Genomic DNA, 23,129 nt, shown 5'->3' with positions numbered 1-23,129 from the left:
GATAAAGGTGGACAAATCTCCGGGTCCAGACAAAGTATTCCCAAGGACACTCAGGGACGCTAGTGTACAGATAGTGGGGCCATTAACAGAGATATTTAGGATGTCACTGGTCACAGGGGTAGTGCCAGAGGATTGGAGGGTGGCTCATGTTTAAGAAAGGGACCAAATGCAAGCCTGGAAATTATAGACCTGTGAGTCTGACGTCTGTGGTGGGTAAGTTGATGGAAAGTGTTCTGAGGGATGGCATTTACAAATATTTGGATGAACAGGGATTGATAGGTAGTAGTCAGCATGGTTTTGTCAGGGGTAGATCATGCTTAACAAACCTTACAGAGTTTTTCGCGGGGGTTACAAAAAAGATTGAAGGGAAGGCTGTGGATGTTGTCTATTTAGACTTTGGTAAAGCTTTTGACAAAATTCCCCACAGGAGGTTAGGTAAAAAGGTGGAGGCATTAGGTATAAATAAGGAAGTAGTGAAATGGATTCAGCAATGGTTGGATGGGAGGTATCAGAGAGTAGTGGTAGAAAATTGTTTGTCAAATTGGAGGCCGGTGACTAGTGGAGTTCCTCAGGGATCGGTCCTGGGTCCACTATTGTTTGTTATATATTTTAACGATCTGGAAGAAGGGGTGGTGAATTGGATAAGTAAGTTTGCAGATGATACTGGTGGTATTGTGGACAGTGAGGAAGATTACTGTAGCTTAAAAAGAGATTTAGGAAAGCTAGAGGAGTGGGCTGAGAAATGGCTGATGGAATTTAATATGGATAAGTGTGAAGTGTTGCATTTTGGAAAGGCAAATCTAGATAGGTCAGATACATTGAATGGTAGACAATTGAGGAGTGCAGAGCAACAAAGGGATTTAGGAGTTATGGTAAATAGTACCCTCAAAGTTGATACTCAGGTAGATAGAGTGGTGAAGAAGGCATTTGGAATGTTGGCCTTCATAAATCAGAGTATTGAATTAAAGAGTTGGGATGTTATGATGAAATTGTACAAAGCATTGGTGAGGCCAAATTTAGAATACTGTGTGCAGTTTTGGTCACCAAATTATAGGAAGGATATAAACAAAATAGAGAAGGTTCACGAGAATGTTGACAGGATGTCAGCGTTTTAGTTACAGAGAAAGGTTGAGCAGCCTGGGGCTTTTTTCTCTGGAGTGTAGAAGATTGAGGGGGGATTTGATGGAGGTGTTCAAGATTTTAAAAGGAACAGAGAGAGTCAACGTGGATAGGCTTTTTCAATTAAGAGTGGGGGGATATTCAAACCTGTGGCCATGGTTTGAGATTGAAAGGGGATAATTATAAGCGGAACATGAGGGGAAATTTCTTCACGCAAAGGGTGGTTGGGATGTGGAATAAGCTTCTGGCAGAGGTGGTTGAAACAGGAACGTTATTTACATTTAAGGAAAGACTGGATAATTACATGGAGGGGAGAGGATTAGAGGGGTATGGACCAGGTGCTGGTTGGTGGGACTAGGAGGGTGGGGATTTGTTCTGGCATGGACTAGTAGGGCCAAACTGGCCTGTTCTGTGCTGTATATATGGTTATAAAGAGGTCATCATCTAGAGAACCCTGAAGGGGGCAAGTTTTGTCAGCAAGACACTGGAGTGGCTGATTGAAATGGAATCAGTTGTGGATGTCCTGGAACAAAAAAAATCTCTAAACTGACAAGAACCTTCCAGAGCGGTAACCATTTACCTTTCAAGCACCAAAGCCTGCTGAACTTCATAAATGTTAAATTCTGTGCACAGTATAAGAAATGCCTGCAACCAGTGAACTTGGAGGAATGAGAAGTGAGATTGAACTGTGAACCAAAGAATTTTCCTAAACTTACACACACATTACATACACGTGTGCTTAGAAGGGGGTTAAGTTAGGTTAGTTAATAATAAGTTAAAATTTGATCCAGTTTTCATATTTAAAGATAAATAAAAGCATTGTTTAAGTAGCCATTTGTCTTGGTGAATATCTATTGCTGCTGGGTTTTGGGGTCCTCTGGGCTTGTAACAGTACCAGCTTATATTAAGTACACCAGCCACTGTTCCTTGGGCATTAATAATATTGTAGCTAAGATGAATATTTTTGTTGTAAGTTTACTTTTCCCGGCACCAACACAAATATATCATGAATAATTTTTATATTTATTTTACACAACATTTAGTAAATATGAGAGTTTCGGATGGTGAGTGTGAGCGGTTCCTTTGGTCATTTAGCAGTCTCACTGTCCATGGAAAGAAGCGGTTTTTCAGCCTGGTGCTTCTGATTCTGATACTCCTGCATCTCTTTCCCGATAGGCGCAGATGAAAGATGCTGCGTGGGGTGGAAGGGATCATCAATGATTTTGTGCACCCTCATCAGACAATGATCCCGGTGCATCACTTCAATTTGTGGATGGGGGGAGGGGGGAGGAGGGGAGGGAGACTCCAGTGATCATCTCTGCCACTCTTATGCTCCTCTGATTCATTTCTCTGCAGCGACCATACCAACCTGTGATGCACCTGGCTAAGTCACCCTCGATTGAGCTACTGTAGAAGGTTGACATGATGGTGGCCAGTAGCCTTGCCCACTTCAGTCTTCTCAGGAAGTGCAGTTAGTGTTGCGCCTTCCTGACATGTGAGGAGATGGGTCTCCAGTTGAGTGAACTCCAAGAAACTTAGCACTCTCCACTACAGAGTTATTGATGTGTAGTGGAGATTACTCGTTCCTGGTCCACGATCTTCTCCTTCGTCTTGTCCACTTTGAGACTTAGGTTGTTGTTCTGACACCATGTCATGAGATTTTTCCACCTCTTCTGCTGTTGTGTCATCTGCAAACTTCATGACACTGTTGGACCTGGATCTGATGATGCAGTCATGGGTCAGTAGCGTGAACAGGAGTGGACGGAGCACACAGCCATGAGGTGTGCCACTGCTCATTAATGATGCTGCTCGATGTTCTGCTACCAACCCGGACAGACTATGGTTTTTCCATTAGGAAGTCCTGAATCCAGCTGCAAAGAGGGCTGTTGAATCCCAGCGAGGACAGCTTCTCCACCAGTTTCTGGGTATGATCATATTAAATGCTAAGCTGAAGTCAATGAACAGCAGCCTGGTGTATGACGTGTCATTCTCCAGATGGGTCACGATGAGTGAAGGACAAGACCTTAGCATCCTCTGTGGAATGGTTTCTTCTATAGGGAAATTGAAATGGGTCCAGCATCTCTAGAAGGTGTTGTTTGAAGTGTTCCATCACCAGATGCTCGAAGCATTTCATAATAGTGGAGGTCATTGAGGCCTGTTATAGTCTCTCTCTTGGCTACCGGGATGATGGTGGCTGTCTTGAAACATGTGGGAACGATGGACTGCTGCAGTGAAGTGTTAAAGACGTCCATGAAGATCTCTGTCAATTAGACTGCGCAATCCTTCAGTACCCGACCAGGTAGGTTGTCTGGTCCCACTGCCTTGTGTGGATTCACCTTGGATAGGGTTCTCTTCACCACAGCCTTGCTATGCAGTGGGCTTGCTCATCAGGGGAACATAGAGCTTTCTTTGGCATCTTCCTGTTCTTCTCATCAAATCGTGTATGCAAGATGTTTAGTCTATCTGAAAGGGAGGCGTCATTGTCTTTAACTCACAAGGTTGACTTGTGATCTGTTATAGACTTGATCCCTTGCCACATACACCTTGGTTTGCCAGTGTCATAATACAGGCATCCATGGATCCTCTGTATGTACCCATGCGATGCCTTCCAGATGGCATGGGGGAGTTCAGCCCTGGCTGATCTTAGTACTATCCTGTCCCCTATCCTGAAGGTAGTACGTCAAGCTCTGAGAAGTGCCCGGACCTCTGCATCCAACCATGATTGCGAAGCATTTGATCTTGGTGACATCTCAATGAACTTGCTGATGTATTGTAAAGGCATTATCCATTTAAAATACATAGGAAATTAAGTGCAAAACATAACAATTGTGACAGAGGTCATGTTGATTCACACTGTGTCCAAAGATGGATTCAAACTTATGTCTTAGAACTTTGGCTAATGGTGCAGTAACATAGCCATTATCGGTCCAAAATCTTTCAGATTTGTGAAATACAAAAAGGTACCGATTTAGAGCTGTCATTTCACATGCACAATTTAAGGAGTAGAAAATGGAGGCCATTCAGCTTGTGCCTTCTGAGCTTTTCAGTGAGATCATTCCAGATCTTTTTTTCTCCATGCTGGGTTCCTGCACTGAACTTGTATCCCTGAATTCCTTTGTATGTAAAAATCTTATGATCTTTCCCATCAATTCCTTGGTGAATGAGCTTCTAGTAGAACAGGGATTCAATACCCTCTAGGTGAAGAGATTTCCTCTCATCTCAGTCCTGATTGGCTGATGAGTTGCACCAAGTCTGTGATCCTTAGTCCCAGACACTGCTGCTTCTGGTTCTACTTTGCCACAATCACTCAAGAATTTTATGCATTTTTCCTCCATTTGGCATCAAACCATCCAATCCATTTTTTTTTCTTTCCACTCACAGACAGCCTTAAATAATCCCTTACTAACCATCTATGCCATAGATGCTCTATGGTAAGGGATTACTTAAGGCAGTCTGAGAGTGTGGGGGATAAAAGGTCGAGAACCCCTGATCTAATCTATAGATCTCATCTGTTTGTAACAAAGCCTAATTTAGAATAGATTTGCACAGATCTAAAAAAAAACAAAATAATCAGAAATAAAGCTAAAATTGTTAGAAATTCATTGCAAGATCAAATCGTCTATCAGGTCAGACCCAATCACTATTCCAGATATACAGTATACGTGTCTACTCCTCACTGAAGGTCTACACAGACGCACCTGAAGGATGTGTGCTTAGCCCACTGATCTACCATCTCCACACCCATGTCCGTGTTGCCAGGCACAATTCAAATGCCATTAACAAATGTGCCCATGACACCACAGTCATTTTGGCAGAATCACAGACAGCAATGAGGAAGTGTACAGGAGTGAGATAGATCTGCTAGATGAGTGGTGTCACAACAACAACCTTGGTCTCAACATTAGCAAAACTAAGGAACTGATTGTGGACTTCAGGAAGGGGAAACCAGAACACAAACCAGTCCATATCAAGGGGTCAGTAGTGGAAAGGATAAAGAAATTCAAATTCCCGGGTGTCAACATCTTGGGAAGATCTATCCTCAGGTTTTCATGTTGATACCACCACGAAGAAGGCTCACCAGTGACTATACTTCATTGAGAGTTTGAGGAGATTTGGTATGTCACCAAAGACTCTTGCAAATTTCTACAGGTGTCCAATGGAGAGTATTCTGCATGGTTGGTTCACTGTGTGGTATAGAGGTACAGGACAGAAAGAGGCTATAGAGAATTGTGATCTCGGCCAGCACCATCATGGGCATCAGTCTTCACTCCATTAAGGACATCTACAAGAGATGGTGTCTCAACAAAGCAGCCTCCAACATCAAAGACCCTCGTTACGCAGGCCATCCCTCTTCTCACTGCTACCATAGGAAGGAGGTACCACAGCCTGAGGATGAACTGAAAACTGCACAAAAACAGCTTCTTCCCTTCGTCATCAGATTTCTGAATGGACAAGAACCACAGAAGCTACCTCACTTTTATCCATCTTTGCACCAATTTATTTTATTTATTTTTAAAGTGGTTTATAACAATTTTTGCCCCTGTGACGCTGCTGCAAAACAACAAATTTTGTGACACATGTTCATGACAATAAATTCTGATTCTAATTCTATTTGGACGACATGACTCAGCTTCGCTGGAAATCCAAAGCAGTTTACACCATTTCTGTACTCGAGATGGCAGAGGTCGACAGCATCGAGTCCACGCTGCTGAAGATCCAGCTGCGCTGGGTGGGTCACGTCTCCAGAATGGAAGACCATCGCCTTCCCAAGATCGTGTTATATGGCGAGCTCTCCACTGGCCACCGTGACAGAGGTGCACCAAAGAAAAGGTACAAGGACTGCCTAAAGAAATCTCTTGGTGCCTGCCACATTGACCACCGCCAGTGGGCTGATCTCGCCTCAAACCGTGCATCTTGGCGCCTCACAGTTTGGCGGGCAGCAACCTCCTTTGAAGAAGACCGCAGAGCCCACCTCACTGACAAAAGGCAAAGGAGGAAAAACCCAACACCCAACCCCAACCAACCAATTTTCCCCTGCAACCGCTGCAACCGTGTCTGCCTGTCCCGCATCGGACTTGTCAGCCACAAACGAGCCTGCAGCTGACGTGGACTTTTATCCCCTCCATAAATCTTCGTCCGCGAAGCCAAGCCAAAGAGCATTTAATGTTTTGTAGTCCGTTTATCCAAATAGGGGAAAATTTTAAGAACATTAAATAAAATGAGTTACTGAGAACAGTTGTCTGTTCTTGTTCACTTTGATAAACCGCAAACTGAATGTGTCGTCTGATACGTCCACACGTCATAAAATTTCTAAACTGAAGAACATATGCATTGAGGAAAGGTGCGTCAAATTTAATTTTTAGGTTAAAAAGTAAAGAATTCACCTGGATTTTACACGTAACATTTACAAAACCATCAGTACTCGCTGCTGTCCTAATACAGAGAGGACAGCAATTGCTTGAATGTGAGCAAGCAGGGTTAAATGCAAAGACCAAAAACTGCCATCGCTGATCACAAACTCTTCCACAAAGTGCACTTTAATCTCCTCCTCGGAGAACTTCATAGTGCAATATCTGAAAATTATTACCAAAGATGCAATTTTTAAAAACACAATCATAAATTTCTAATATTATGGTTGAGAAACCTAAGAATTGTAATTCCATTCAGATAAAAATTTGATAATAGATTTTTAAAACGTTTGTTTGATATTTCAGTTTCCAATTGAATCTTGAATGCCACTAGTTATGTTGTACATTTTGCTTCCTGATTTGCAATGAAAATTTGTTAACCTAATCTACCTTTGAAATCACAATTGGGCTGACGCCAGGGAACCTCTAAAAATTATATTTGTGAACAATTGATGAGGATAAGGAGAAATTACACTCTATAATACATAAAAATTTGGGGGGCAATTTTTTTTTCTCTTTCCAATATTTCAAAATTTTGCATCCCACTTTTCTATGATTTGAGACTTTTTGTTTTCCAGTCACCTTCCTACTTTTAAAACAATCTTATTTATGGTTTGCATCTGAAACTAATTTCTTCCTCAACTGGCCAATCATTTTTTTTTCCCAATTTATTTTCTGCATGTTAATAGAAGAATATAAGAAATTGGAGAAGGTGTATGCCATCTGGCCCATCAAGCTTGCTCCACCATTCAATGAGATCATGGCAAATCTGATCTTATCTCTGCCTATCTGCCATTTTCCCCCACATCCTTTAATTCTCTTACTATGTAAAATTCTATCCAACCTGGTCTTAAATACATTTATTGAGGTTGCCTCCACTGCTTCAATGGGCAGTGAATTCCACAGATAGCCCACCCTCTGGGAAAAGCAGTTCCTCTTCATCTCCATCCTTAATCTACTACCCTGAATCTGAATGTTCCCTAGATCTGGTCTCCCCTACCAATGGAAACAACTTACCTACCTCTATCTGAACTATGCCTTTCATAATTTTATGCATTTCTCTATCCCCTCTCATTCTTCTAAATTCCAGTGAGTACAATCCCAGATGACTAAATCTCTCCTCATAGACTAACCACTTCATCTCTGGAATCAACCGGGTGAACCTCATCTGCACCGCCTCCAAAGGCAGTACATCCTTCCTCAAGTAGGGAGACCAGAACTGCATGCAATACTCCAGGTGCAGCCTCACCAGTACCTTGTACAGTTGCAGCACCACTTCCCTGCTCTTAAATTCCATCCCTCAAGCAATGAAGGCCAACATTCCATTTGCCTTCTTGATAGCCTGCTGCAAACCCACCTTTTGCAATTCATGCATGAACAAGGAAGCAAGGAAGAGGCAGTTAAGTTCTGCAAGGCAGTATGCTGCAATCACTTGACATTCAAATAATATTCTGATCTTGAATTTTTCCTTCCAAAGTGGATTATCCTCACATTTGCTAACATTGTACTCCATCTGTCAGACCCTTACCCACTCACTTAACCTATCTATATCTCTCTGCAGAGTCTCCATATCCTCTGCACAAGTTGCTTTTCCACTCAATTGAATGTATTTCATTGAGGCCATTTCCTTCTGCTTTGAAATGTTTCTTCTATTACATGGCCAATTCATTAACTCATTTTGGATACTGTATATTCAGAGTTTTTCTTTTGTAGGTATACATTTAAAACTGCTAGGAAGGTTTAGAGTGTTTTACATGCCCTCTATTGAATTGAACTTTTCCAATAAAACTAATGTTTAGAACGCCATACTATCCATTTTTATACTGTTACAAGCCCAGAGGACTCCAAAACCCAGCAGCAATAGAAATTCGCCAAGTCACTGGTTACTTAATAAAAGTTGCTTTTGATCTTGTTTTTATGTTTAAAGAAAATTAAACTTTAACTTATTACTATTAACTTAACCTAACTTAAACCCCTTCTAAGTGCACATGTATGTAATGTGTACATGTTCAGGAAAGTTCTTTGCTTTAACAGTCCAATCAATCACTTCTCACTTCTCCAAGTTCACCGGTATCAGGCAATTCTTTTACTGTGCACAGAATTTAACATTTATGAATTTTCACCAAGCTCTGGTACTGAAATGGTTACCGCTCAGGAAGGTTCTTGTTAGTTTCAGAGAGATTTGTTGCTCGTTGGACTTACACAAACTGATTCCCTCCAATCAGCCACTTCAGTGTCTTGACAAAGAAACTTGCCCCCATCAGCATTTTCCAAATGATAACCTCTTCTTCAGGTCACCAGAGTTCCTCTTGTTTCCCTTATTTCAGGAGAAACACTCTAACCAGGTATTTCCTCTTGTAAGGACAAGGGTTTTCAACAGGCTGAACTCAGAACTCACAACCCATCTTCCAAATGGGGTTTTCAACAAGTCTGCCAGCTTGTCATGTTGCAGCAGCCTCAAAGGCTACTGCAGAACTGACTTCTCTTTCTCTCTCTCCCTCTCTAAAAACCACAACCCCTCCCAAGGCTCCAAATCCAATTCTTGAAAGATCTTTATCAGCAGTTGAGCCTGGACTTTTCCATTTGCACCTACTTTAGAGTTCCTTCCAAAGCAGTTCCATTGTCTTTTGCAAAGACACTGGTGCCTGAACGTCTCACTTCAGCAAAGTTCTTGCATTTTAAGTGAGATGTGAAGTGTAAGTATCTATGTGTGAAGTAACCTACACTAAACCCCTGCAATCTCTTTTAAAGACATTTATATATAATATTAAATATAACCCGTAACAATACCATTTCTTCTTTCTGGCTGAAATTTTAAAAAAATATTGCTGAACAATTTCACCCATTCCACTAATTCCGAAAACCATGGAGTAACCTTCATGTGAGGGACTGCCTAGGTCTTGTTTCTTAGACCAAGTAGAATCATATGGAAATCAAATGTCCTTCAGTCCTTCTATTCAAATGTGTCCATTGAAGATGGAGCGCAAGAGACAATTTAGGCATAGATCAGAGTTACGAGAAGTGACTAACAGATAACTTGTAAAAGATACACTGGAGATTTTTTTTATTCTAAAGGATCAGCTCAAGGACAGAGAAGGGGAAAATGCATGAAAGCTTAAATAATGAGTGGAAGAATATGGAAATCAAGTTGGAGTAAGATCAAAAATGACTAAGATTAGATACATGAAGTACATTTGTTAGCAAAAATAAACCAAAACCAATTGGCAAGGACAGCATTTGTACATCACTGTAAGTACCAGAAAATTGAATGTTAGTGTCTCCAGAGAGAAGACAAAAAACAAAGGAGGTTGATTTTTTTTTAATTTACTAACGCAGCACTGTAGAAGGCCCCTTCAGCCCATTAAAATCATGGCTCTCAATTACACCCTTAACTTACCAACCCCATACATTTTGAAGGGTGGGCAGAAACCAGAGGACCTGAAGAAAACCCACTCAGGTTATGGGGAGAACATACAATGCCTGATTTGAACCCGGGTCACTGCATTGTTCTAACCACTATGTTATCTTGGAGGAATAAAGCCTCCATGGGAGGAATAGGTCGAGTGATATTTTAGATAAGAATGATGGTAAAAGTGTTATCAAAAAGGAATGACGATTAGCTTGGTACTGATTGGTTTGCTCTTCCTATAGATTAAGATCATCCTTTCACTTGGAATTACATAAATATAGGACAGTTGAAATTATAACCTCACGGTACAACTCTACATTCCACTGTTCAAAATTATTGCAAGCATTAAATGTCTCAAGTGCATTAAATGCAGAACTAAACTAAACTCCTCCAACTTCAGAACAACCATGTTATGAAACCTAATGTTTCATGTGGGGAGAGGAAATGAAATAAAAATTTCTGGGCTGAAATTGTACAAATCTACCATGATACGTTAATGAGTAACCTGGATGTAGTGTTTTGCAAGGGGCTTCTACAAGCATACATGTCCACACACACTCACTCACAAGTTTAAGCTACAGTTTGTCAACATTCTTATTCCAGAGATCGTGCAATTTATTTTCTACAGAAAAAAATTCTGTGGTACTAAAACAACCATTTCTGCTTTCTCAATGAATATAAATTTTCAAATGAGAATCCTTCCTGACAAATAATAAGATTCTGGCAAATAACAATTATTAAATTTTTGGATCCACACAACCACGTGCGTGCACACTCACAATTATATTTCCAGCCTCATTTCAAAAGCCACAATTTCCATATCACTAAATTAGCGATCGAAACAAATAACTCAAATCAGCAGCATGTTTGGTGGATTTTGGTTCATGGGGGGGTATTCACAACAACGGGCAAATTCAGTAAGTTTATTACCACACAAACACACCCTGTTCTGATCTTTGTTTTACATACTGTTACAAACCCAGAGGACCCCAAAACCCAGCAGTGATATTCACCAAGACAAATGGTTACTTAAACAAAAGTTGCTTTTAATTATCTTTAAACATGAAAACAGAATCACACTTTAACTTATCACTATTGACTTAACTAACCCAACTTAACCCCCTTCTAATTCTAAGTGCACGTGTATGTAATGTGTGTTTAAGTTCAGAAAAGTTCTTCGGTTCACAGTCCAACCTCACTTCTTATTCCTCCAAGTTCACTGGTTGCAAGCAATTCTTAGACTGTGCACAGAATTTAAGATTTATAAAGTTCACCCGGCTTCGGTGCTTGAAAGGGAAATGGTTAGCGCTCAGGAAGGTTGTTGTCAGTTTTCAGAGAGAGATTTGTTGTACGATGGACACCCAGCCACTTCAGTGTCTTGTCGAGGAGAAGTGATTGGATACCGGGAGCTTGGGTTCTTTACTGAACAACAGGCCATGCAGCTACAGAGGTTAGGGAGGGAGGCCACAGGTGGTAACATCAGAATAGGCGGCAAAATCCATGATATCTCTGAAGGGACCCTCTTTTGCTTTTCTTTCTTGTTTTAATCACGGTGCTGAATTTCTTGGTGCAGGCAAACAAAGGAAAGACTTTTGTGCATTTTGTGCTCTGGGCAATAAGATCAATCTTGAAACTTTTGATATTTAAATCTAAATTAACAAACTTCTTTCACATTTGGCCTCAGTCTCATTGTGAATTTGTAATTTTCCATTGGGTAGAATTGTGCTTTCCTTTAGAATAGATGGCCACTTGTGATTACCAAACGATGATTTTATTGTCAATGATGCCAAACCTGGTCCCAATAATATTCAATTCACAATTAGACTACACCAGGACCATTTTCTACTGACAATTTGAATCCCATAAACCACTACAAGCGATGTCACACCCATGGTTACTGCTGCTGAAGTAATGGTGACCTTCCGATTGGAGAATCCTAGACAGAGCCCCAGGACTTGGCCTGTGCAGAACAACTGGCAGATGTATTCATCGACATCTTTTTTTCAGTTCCTACTTGCTTCAAGAAGGTTGGCATATCAGCATCAAAGAAAATAATAGGATTAAATAACTATCAACTCGTGACTCAACTAGTTGCTCATGTCATCTCAAGCCTACCAGTCAAACTTGACCCACTTCAACTTGCCTTTTGACCAAACAGAATCATGGCAGATGTCATCTCCCTAGCTCAACCAAGGGCCCTGGAATACATGAAGGCCAAGGATATATATATTAGAATACTATTCATATTCTATAGCTGTCTTCAATACTATACTCCCTAGTCAGTGCATTCCCAAACTTTAGGATTTAGGTCTTGTGACAGATTATGTTATATTTTATATTGTATATAGATATGTTTTAAAGGAGATCAATTGTGACAGTTTTTTTTTAAAGTGAAGGTCACATACAAACACTTCAAAACAGATCTCATTTAAAATGGCAGAGGTCTGTTCAAGCCAGACAGTCCCAAACTTTGGTGCTTGAGAAGTAAATGGTTACCACTCAGGAAGGTTCTTGTCGGTTTTCAGAGATAGATTTGTTGCTCGTTGGACACCCACAAATGATTCCTTTATCAGCCACTTCAGTGTCTTGCTGAAGAAACTTGCCCCATCAGGGTTTTCCAGATGATAAACTCTTTCTTTCAGGTTACCACAGAGTTCCTTTTTGTTTCCCTTATTTCAAGTGAAACATTATGTAGCCAGTCCTCTCCTCTTGAATGGACCACAAGGGCTTTGACCAGGCTGAACTAAGAACTGACAACCCATCTTCAAAATGGGATTTTCCACAAGCTTGCCAGTTTGTCCTGTTCTAGTCCCAGCTTCTGCTGCTGACAGAATATTCTCTTTCTCTCACTCACACAAAACCACATGACCCTCTTAGAATATCAAACTGCACTCAGACTGCGGCACTGGACCCAATCTTCGGAGTTCATTCACCCGTTACTTTCCAAAACAATAATCTATTACTCTACAGCTTGTCCAAATAACACCTATTTGTTAAATCCTTATAGGCATTTGTGACAGATTATGTTGTGTTTGTATTGTATATAGATATGTTTTTGGAAGAGTAAAACAGGCTGTGTGAGGAGAGAGAGAGAAAGAGTTCAGTTCTGCAGTTTTACAGTTAGCAGCAGCAGCAGCTGGGACTGGAACAGGACAAGCTGCCAAGCTTGTGGAAAACCCCAATGGAAGATGGATTATGAATTCTTAGTTCAACCTGGTCAAAGCCCTCATGGTTCATGCAAGAAGAGAAGACTGTCTGCCTAATGTTTCTCTTGAAATAAGGGAAACAAAAAGGAACTCTGTGGTGTCCTGAAAGACACCCGGAAAACCCTGATGGGGCAAGTTTCTTTGGCAAATCACTGAAGTGGCTGGATACAAGGAATCCAGCGAACAACAAATCTCTCTCAGAAAACCGACAAGAACCTTCCTGAGTGGTAAACATTTACATTTCAAGCACCAAAGTCTGGTGAACTTCATAAATGTTAAATTTTATGCACAGTATAAGAATTGCCTGCAACCAGTAAACTTGGAGGAATGAGAAGTGGGATTGGACTGTGAATCAAAGAACTTTTTTGAACTTATGCACATATTCATACATGTGTGCTTAGAATTAGAAGAGGGTTAAGTTAGGTTACTTAAGTTAATAGTGTTAAGTTTCATAAGATTCTGTTTTCATGAGTAAAGATAATTAAAAGCACATTTTGTTTAAGTAGCCATTTGTCTTGGTGAATATCTGTTGCTGTTGGGTTTATGGGTCCTCTGGGTTTGTAACATATTCCTCAAAGTTTTTGCAAAGCCTGGACTGTCTAGCTTGAACAGAGCTCTGACATTTTAAATGAGATCAGTTTTAAGTGTTTGTATGTGACCTGCACTAAAAAAACCTCCCTTTAAAACATATCTATATGCAATATAAAATGTAACATAATCTGTCATAGTCTCAACACTCACCCACCCTCCCCTACTCTCCAAACAGATCTTTGACATCTTGTTTAACAGACTGCAATCAATGAAGATGGGTAACAACATTGCCTCCACCATTACACTCAACATCAGCAATCCTCAAGTTCCTACTATAATCCTTCTACACCCGCAACTGCACAGCTAAATACCGTTCCAACTCCATCTTCAAATTTGCAAACAACACCAGTTTAAATCAAATTTAAATTACAGGTACTTACAGACACCAGGCCCCTAAATGAACCCCTTAACAGTGCTTTCATACTTCCCTTGCATGGAGCTAAGCAATCATTCTTTTCATTGCAATCCTTCATTTTATAATTGTGCTCTTTACATTATTGTATGAATGCTAGCGATATCCTGCTTGTCTGCTCATCGAGAACTCTTACTGTACTCAGTATTTTGTGACAAATAAACTTAAAGTTAAAATTTAATATTTTTTGACAATTTTTTCCAACTTTTGCTGTTCAATTACTAGGTAAGCATTCCACCATTGCTTCTTGTGTAGCTGCATTGGTCAATAAAGCTCTTCCTTAAATATTACAAGAATTAGTACAACTTTCTCAAGTCTGAAACTTGGTTTTGACCACTGGTGCTAAAGATATTGCAATGGAACACATTAGTAAATTTAGCTACAAAGATTTACTTTCCTCTTTGCTGAGAAGTCCAAAGGCTAATTTCAGCTCTTTTTTTTTTACTCTGGTGTTCTTTACCCAATGTCTCAGATCTCCGAACACATGCCGTTTAAAATTGGCCCTTTTTAAATGAGCATTTCTTAACCTGTCTACAGTTGTATTTCTATAGTCACTGAACTTTGATTCCACTATCATCTTCCTTTCTCCTGTAGCTCTTTATCAGAACTCCCTTCAAAACATGATCCATACGTAAATGAACCTCTACTTGGATCTTTTGATCTGATCCGGCTATTTCTGATGTTGAAGCTCACAGCAATACAATTGTTCAGGTTAATTACTTAGTCCATGAAAACCCTTCTCATTCTATAATCAGAGCTGGATAACAATTTTCTAACCTGGCAGAGATACATGTAACTACAGTCTGTCTAGCCAAATAGAATTCTTTGGAATGTAACTAATTTTTTAAAGCTTTGTCATCCCTTTTCAGTCATTAGAATATGACTGCACGGGTGGGGTCATTAACAGAGATATCAAGCAATACAATAACTCGCTCAAAGATGCCTGGACAAAATTTCACCAGGACTAAAGCTCCAAAGCTATTCATTGCCTTGGACTAAACATACCATTAAAAAAAAACTGATTTGAGAACTCCAGTATTGAGATGGGTATCAATGAGGAAGTAAGGAGATGAAAAAAAAAGTAAATCCCTTTATTTCGAGCCTCAGAACTGAAAGCACAGCCATGAAAAGTGAACCAAAAGGGATGGTAGAAAGATTCAAACTGAAGCAGGATAGAAATCTGAGGCTAACTGAGCTAGAGGATATTAAACAGGGAGGAGCCAGGCTGTGGAGGGATTTGGAATCAAGGATGAGAACTTTTTTTTAAAAAGTTATAATTTAACTAAGAGCCAACACAAGTCAGAAGGATAGGGGTGATGAGTCTGCTGGTTAAGCAGAAGTTCTGTGGTCAGAAACTTATTTCAGGGTCATGAATGGCAAGAGATTGTGTTGGGGGGGCAGGGGAAAAAAAAAAAAAAAAAAAAAATCGGGTCCATCACAAAATTAAAACATTTCAATGGCGGAATTTTTTATTCATCCAGCACTGGATCTTCAGACAAGTATTCCAACAATTTAGTGATACTGGAGTTTCAAGAATTAGTTGTTTTTGGCTCTCGCATGATTAATTCACAAAGGAAACCCTCTATTCTTATCTGGTACAACTATCAACTGCATCTGAAATGGCCCAGCAGTTACATGTTCAACACTATGCAAATTATAGCAAAAAATTTTTAGTGTCCAATTAACACCCTCTCAACAAGACAATTGTAGTTTAAATTTATTAAATGTAACTGACATCTATCAAATCAAAAATGACTACAGTTAAAAAAAATAACTAAACAACAAAATAAAGAATCAATCCCAAAAGGTGAATAACAATACATTTCACACACAGACCTGTCATTTGCTTCCAATATTGCATGTCATGGCAACCTCTATTTTATGTGCGATAGTTTTTTTTTTAATTTTGCTAATTACATACTGGTAATATACTGCACTTCTCCAGTAAGCTTTTTCAGGTGCTTTCTACGCTAAGAATGCACCTGAAGAATCAGAAGTGGCCCTTTAAATTGCCGTTCAGCTGGCAGCGTTTAAAGCACAACGCTGGCCACCTGAAGGGCACAGCTGCACAGGATGCGGCTCTGACCCCACTCCATCTCCTGCCCAGTGTCAGCTGTGATCAGCAGCCTGACCTTTAATATCCGCTTTCAGTCAGCTGCGTTCAGGTGGGCTGGGGGAGCCAATGAGCTGAGCTGATTATCCCTCTCGGAGGAGGGTTACATAGCTCACCTCAAGAGCGCCTCTTGCACATTCAGGTGGCCTCAAAACAGCCGCATATTGCCTAAGCATGCGGCTTTACATGCGGGGCAATTGGCCACCTGAAAGTGCCTACTCTCAGCGACTTGACCACAAAAATAGCCAGTTCTTCAAAACAAAGTAATTGAGCTCAGCAATATTGATTCCAATTCAAAGGGTTACTACAATACTGCCAGAGATGCACTGTTTGTCCTCTCCATACATCCACCATCTGCTCTACAATTTGCTGCAAAGATGCTGCCCGACCTCCTGAGTGTTACACTATTTTCTGGTTTTTACCCCTAAAGCCCTATCTGCTGAGGAACTGCTGTCCTGAACTGCTGTCCTGCTTGGCCATTGCAAACAAGCAAACACATTGATCTTATATACAAAAGCCTGTTCAGTAAACAGTAAATGGCATTTGTAATTGTAATAGTTTGTTTAAAAATTCTGAGGAAACAAAAAACAGATAGACAGAAATTTCAACAACAGAAATAAACATCAATTGTTTAGCAGGGTCACACACTTACAGTAGAAGTCCAAAAATCCAGATACCAGAAATCAGGACCACCCGAGAATCAAGATTTTTTGAAAATTCTCAAACGCTTTAAATTTAGCAGGGCTTTTCTGCACGTGCACAAGCGCCACAGACGAACAGCGGCAACAAGTGACTATTTTATTTTTCTTTTAAAATGCTCAAATTTGATAAATGAAACATGCTGTGTTTGCTAATGGATCAACCATCAAAGTTTACCTGTTCATCTCTTTTTTATTCCCCCTTAAATTTGTTTTATAAAGTACTGGCTGAGAATCCAGAAAATCCAGAGCGACCCACTCCCCAAGCAGTCCAGATTTTTGGACTTCTACTGTACTAAAATGTCTGAAATTTAATTGTTGCTTGATGGCATTCAAGTCAGAAAGTCAAGGGATCAGACTAGAGCACATGACCTGAGCACTGACAGAATGCAGTCTCTATAACATACCATGTTTTGGATCACTTGATTTAAACAGCAAGAGCTAATTGAAGGATGGAAGGAAAGAGAAAGAGAGAGCGCAAATATCACACTGAGATAACCAAGGTATCATAATAAGAATCAGCATTTGTTAAAGATAAAATCTACTCGGATGTATTCAGAACAAAGCCTTGCCTGTTTTCCTCTTCTAACATCATACAGAATCTAAAGTAGCTCAGTTCAATCCATCTGGTAGTTCCATTTGCCCTGTATTGTTTTCATTTTGTTATATTACTTGCATTTAATGTTAATTATTGGGAGTTATTTCTCAACTGTATGGTTCAAAAAATTCAAACTTTTTTTACGTAACTACATGCTTTTATCATTGAAGTGTATATACGAGAACAGATCCTTTGACCCAACTCATCTGATGGACTTCATTTTCTAGAATGTTGAACTTGCATCTAGATGAGATAATGTCTAGGCTGAATTAAGGCAGAAACTTCAGATATACAGGCCATAATTCTGCTGTCCTCCAGAGAAATGGGGTTGTTTCAAGAGGAATGGAGAATTAGGAATTTTGCTCATCTTTAAAAATTATCACTGACACAAGTTCAAATTCAAATCAGAGCATGTAACTTGGACCTTTTTGGCTCACATTTGCCACACTTTTGTTTTACAGCCTTCTATACTCTTCTAAGTCCTTGCCTACAATGGATTCACTATACAGGTATTTAAATTTGATACTAGCCTTCAAACCAATTCATCTTAAGTTGCAATCTTTACCTTCTGCTCTTTTGACAATCTAAACCACCTCTGTGTACCACATTTACAAATGCCTTACAAATGTGCATTTTGTACAGAATTATTACTGTGACAAATTATGTTGTGTTTGTATTATATGTAGATATGTTTTTGAGAGATAAATTTAGGCAGGTTTTTTAGTGTGGGTCACATACAAACACTTTAAAACAGATCTTATTTAAAATACTGGAGCTCTGCTCATACTAGACAGGGTGGCGCCAAGAGCCTTTGGAAAAGCTTTAGAGAGTGCCCAAGAGACTTCACTAATGGAGTGTTGTTTACAAAAAGGCAACAGATGAAAGAAACTGTCAGGGCCACAGGCTGCCTGGAGTGGAAGTTGCTCTTCTAAGAGGGTCTGTGGTTTTGCAAGCAGAGAGAGTAAAAGCAAGCTTTCTCCCGGGGGGGGGAGGGGATTCAGTTCTGCAGCTTTACAGTCAGCAGCAGCAGCTGGGACTGGATCAGGAAAAGCTGGCAAGCTTGTGGAAAATTCCATTTGGAAGATGGGTTGTGACTGGTTAGTTCAACCTGGTCAAAGCACTTGTGGTTCATGCAAGAGGAGAGGACTGGCTGTCTAATGTTTTACTTGAAATAAGAGAAACAAAAAGGAACTCTTTGGTGACTTGAAAGAAAGAGGTTATCATCTGGAGAACCCTGATGAGGCATGTTTCTTCAGCAAGACACTGAAGTGGCTGGTTACGAGGAATCAGTTGTGGGTGGCCAGCGAACAACAAATCTCTCAGCTATCGCACATATATCATAGGGACAGGTAAGATTTTGCAGAAACAGGAGCTACTGGTCAATGTCTATGCTCCCAACTTCAATAACATCACATATGCTAACACAAGTAAGCTATCCTTGTCAGATACCCATGCGGTAATTTTTTTTCAGGGTATTTAAATTGTGTTATGGATCCAGTTCTAGACCGAACTAACCTCCTCTGCACTTCCTCATAGGCCACGGCCAGGTTGTTTTCTGACTTTATGCTTCAGAATGGCCTGATTAACCCTTGGAGATTTTGCAATCTCTCACAAAGACTTTCATTCTTTTCCAGAGTTCACAATTCACATTCTAGGATAGACTTTCTTTTTCGATGGGTCTCTTAATCCTTGTGTGGTTTTCACCAATTATTCCAGTGTTCTGATTTCTGATCATGCACCATTATCATTAGACCTTCAACTACCCAATCATCCCATTAACCCACTGCATTGGAGATCTAATGCTTTCTTCTAGCACATAGGTTCCCAACCTGGGGTACATGTACCCCAGTGGTGCATTTGCACATTTCAGGGGGTACATTGGGTCTGAGAGAATAACCACTACTGTACAATACAATAATCTGCAGTCAGTTGCACAATGTCGCTTTTTAAAAAATCCTTAAATTTTAGGGGTACATGGAAACCAATAAAAATGCCCAAGGTGTACAGAGGAACAAAAAGGTTGGGAACCCCTGTTCAAGCAGATGAAAAGCTTTGTGAACATATATCAGAGTCCACTGGAAAATCTTTCTCCGATTACGAGTGCTTAATGATTAAAAGACTAACTCTGAGATGGTTGAACCAGTATAATCGGTAATATACCGATGATGCTATCAGCAAAGTTGCCACGGTGGTCAGGGAGTGGGGGTCGGGGCGTGTATCCGAGAGTGTATGTTAACATTTGTGTATATGTGTGTTGGTTTTTCTGTTAAAAAATTTAAATAGGAGCATAATGTTTCTTTCTTTGGCTTGGCTTCGCGGACGAAGATTTATGGAGGGGGTAAAAAGTCCACGTCAGCTGCAGGCTCGTTTGTGGCTGACAAGTCCGATGCGGGACAGGCAGACACGATTGCAGCGGTTGCAAGGGAAAATTGGTTGGTTGGGGTTGGGTGTTGGGTTTTTCCTCCTTTGCCTTTTGTCAGTGAGGTGGGCTCTGCGGTCTTCTTCAAAGGAGGTTGCTGCCCGCCAAACTGTGAGGCGCCAAGATGCACGGTTTGAGGCGATATCAGCCCACTGGCAGTGGTCAATGTGGCAGGCACCAAGAGATTTCTTTAGGCAGTCCTTGTACCTTTTCTTTGGTGCACCTCTGTCACGGTGGCCAGTGGAGAGCTCGCCATATAACACGATCTTGGGAAGGCGATGGTCCTCCATTCTGGAGACGTGACCCATCCAGCGCAGCTGGATCTTCAGCAGCGTGGACTCGATGCTGTCGACCTCTGCCATCTCGAGTACTTCGACGTTAGGGGTGTAAACGCTCCAATGGATGTTGAGGATGGAGTGGAGACAACGCTGGTGGAAGCGTTCTAGGAGCCGTAGGTGGTGCCGGTAGAGGACCCATGATTCGGAGCCGAACAGGAGTGTGGGTATGACAACGGCTCTGTATACGCTTATCTTTGTGAGGTTTTTCAGTTGGTTGTTTTTCCAGACTCTTTTGTGTGTAGTCTTCCAAAGGCGCTATTTGCCTTGGCGAGTCTGTTGTCTATCTCATTGTCGATCCTTGCAGAGCCCACCTCACTGACAAAAGGCAAAGGAGGAAAAACCCAACACCCAACCCCAACCAACCAATTTTCCCCTGCAACCGCTGCAATCGTGTCTGCCTGTCCCGCATCGGACTTGTCAGCCACAAACGAGCCTGCAGCTGACGTGGACTTTTTACCCCCTCCATAAATCTTCTTCAGCATGATGCTGAACCAAGCCATGAAAGACCCCTGAAGACGCTGTTTACATCCGGTACCGCACGGATGGCAGTCTCTTCAATCTGAGGCGCCTGCAAGCTCACACCAAGACAGAAGAGAAACTTGTCCGTGAACTACTCTTTGCAGATGATGCCGCTTTAGTTGCCCATTCAGAGCCAGCTCTTCAGCGCTTGACGTCCTGCTTTGCGGAAACTGCCAAAATGTTTGGCCTGGAAGTCAGCCTGAAGAAAACTGAGGTCCTCCATCAGCCAGCTCCCCACCATGACTACCAGCCCCCCCACATCTCCATCGGGCACACAAAACTCAAAACGGTCAACCAGTTTACCTATCTCGGCTGCACCATTTCATCAGATGCAAGGATCGGAGCATAATGTACATCAGTATAATATGTACAAAGTTGTTTTTGATGTTCATGAATATTTTGAAAAACAAATGTGCATTTTATCCACACAGCTATATTGCAGAATGGCAAAATGTTTTATATAAACCAACACTGATGAATTCTGCATTGTACTATAATCATATGCAAGGCCAAACAGAAGGTGCAGATTGAAAGTAGTTTGTCACTGAAGGTGGGGATTCTCTATGTTATACTTTCCCCTTGTCAGACCACAACATAGAACAGATTTCAGTACTATTACAAGTACAAAAGGGATTCAGAAAACTTTCCTATAGTTTTTCCAGCAATTCTAATTGATCTCAAAGGCCAGAGACTCAATTTTCGAGATCAGTTGTTCTCACTTCCTCTTGGGTGAGATATGAACAATGTTTTCAAGTTTCTTTGGCTGTCGAAATGTTTACCTAAATTTAGACTGACGGGGAGGTGGATACTTCTGGAGCTCAGACCACGCATCCCAATTTGTTTGAAAAGCCCCTTGGGATTTGTGTTGAGCTCCATTTACTCTTTCTGCAGGAAGCCCCAGCCCACCAACCATTGGGAATTAGATTTACTCAACAGTTATTGTCTATTTGATTGTATTTAGCATAAGTACGCCAGATCTGGTAGAATCAAAGATTGACTTTCTGTCACATCACTGGTTAGAAGGAATGTTGAATGAATGTTGTATGGAAAATGCTAGCATTAATGGGGCTGATTGTGTCTTTGTCCCACTTGTTCCTCCAAAAAGGCCAAAACTCTAGAGATTTGATAAAAATATTTAAAGTGATAAAAGCATTCCTAGTTGCCACTGTGAACATGTCCCTTCTTAATATTTCTGACAAATTCCCATTTACTGCATATGCTGGCAACAGTTCCAAAGAAGCAATCATGGTATTGATTAATGAAAAGCATTCATTTTATGAAAAGCATTAGTGTTGATCTACAAATTGCTGAACACTTCTCTTCCCTACATATTGCTGCACTGGAGAAAGATACCAATGTGTGACCTGCAGAATCATAAAACTGAGCTGTGGTAAAAAAAAATCATGCTGTATTTTTATATCTATATAGATATATATCTCTATCTATATAGAGATCTCTCTCTCTCTATTAGGAAAAGCATGTGAAAGTTGTTGAGATCGATTAGCAGAATAAAATAGCTCAATACTGTGCACCAAATGCAAGGTATGCAAAGAGAAATTCAGAACTGATATCTGGAAAGAAAAAATATGATCAATATCTGGAATTATCATTGTGTTATTTGAAAGAGGCAAAAAAAACCAGCAATTCAACACAACTAAGGTTTGGAGAGCAAGATTGCAGAGAAAAGGGTTCCATATATGTCAGTTTAAAGGACAATCCCGAAACTTTTTAAAAAATCAACTTAAAATCGGGTCGTCCTATACGCCAGGTTTAGAATCTGAACCTTGACAATGAAATCACACATTGCTCCCATCTTCCTGCCAGCTCCAATGCAATCTCACGCTTGCCCTGTTAGTTATTAGCAAAGTCTCAGCACTCCTCCATGGTATTCATCCACCCATTCTGTCTGGTGTTGGCTCTGTCCAGGCTTTTTGAGTGGCCTGTTACAGGAGATGATGGTGGTTTATTTTAAAATATGCAAATAAAATAAAAACCTTTACATGGTCATTTGTTATTAAAATATTGTAATTTGCTTTTTATTGCATCCACTGGTCAGCAGCAAGTCCAAGATTTGGGGGTGTCTTCTACAAAGGGTATCGCTTAAAACCTACATTTTAGGTGGAAATTCTGGGGTTATCCTATACATGAGGCGTCATATACACTGGCATATATGGTAAATCGTTCACCTATTTATAAAAATGGAATCCTCAGACAGATAGCCATTAGCTTGAGAGCTGCTTATTTGCCAGGTATATGTCCAGAAGCATTGCCCTGTCAGAGATCAAAAGTGGTCTCCATG

General features: G+C 40.6%; 1 protein-coding gene and 1 long non-coding RNA gene across 11 annotated transcripts in view; one reads left to right on the top strand and one right to left on the bottom strand.

The window, feature by feature from the left end:
* The window catches only part of LOC138735703 (uncharacterized), a 320,545-nt gene that overhangs the window by 66,441 nt on the left and 230,975 nt on the right, over window positions 1–23,129 (top strand). For all 5 annotated transcript variants that reach the window (XR_011339892.1, XR_011339890.1, XR_011339893.1 and 2 more), the window contains exon 2: window positions 18,016–18,063. This is a non-coding gene — a long non-coding RNA (uncharacterized lncRNA). The remainder of the gene's footprint in view (window positions 1–18,015; window positions 18,064–23,129) is intronic.
* The window catches only part of hck (HCK proto-oncogene, Src family tyrosine kinase), an 86,497-nt gene that overhangs the window by 55,385 nt on the left and 7,983 nt on the right, over window positions 1–23,129 (bottom strand). Inside the window, exon 3 of one of the 6 annotated variants that reach the window (XM_069883917.1) lies at window positions 12,080–12,134. The exons of the other annotated variants lie outside the window; for them this stretch is intronic. The gene's annotated coding sequence lies outside the window, so the exon portion shown is untranslated. The remainder of the gene's footprint in view (window positions 1–12,079; window positions 12,135–23,129) is intronic. 6 annotated transcript variants of the gene reach the window in all.

The sequence above is a fragment of the Narcine bancroftii genome, chromosome 6, assembly GCF_036971445.1.
Source record: "Narcine bancroftii isolate sNarBan1 chromosome 6, sNarBan1.hap1, whole genome shotgun sequence".
NCBI classification, from domain to species: Eukaryota; Metazoa; Chordata; class Chondrichthyes; order Torpediniformes; family Narcinidae; genus Narcine; species Narcine bancroftii.
The sequence above is the reverse complement of the archived record's forward strand: the minus strand, read 5'-3'. Positions and strand labels throughout refer to the sequence as shown.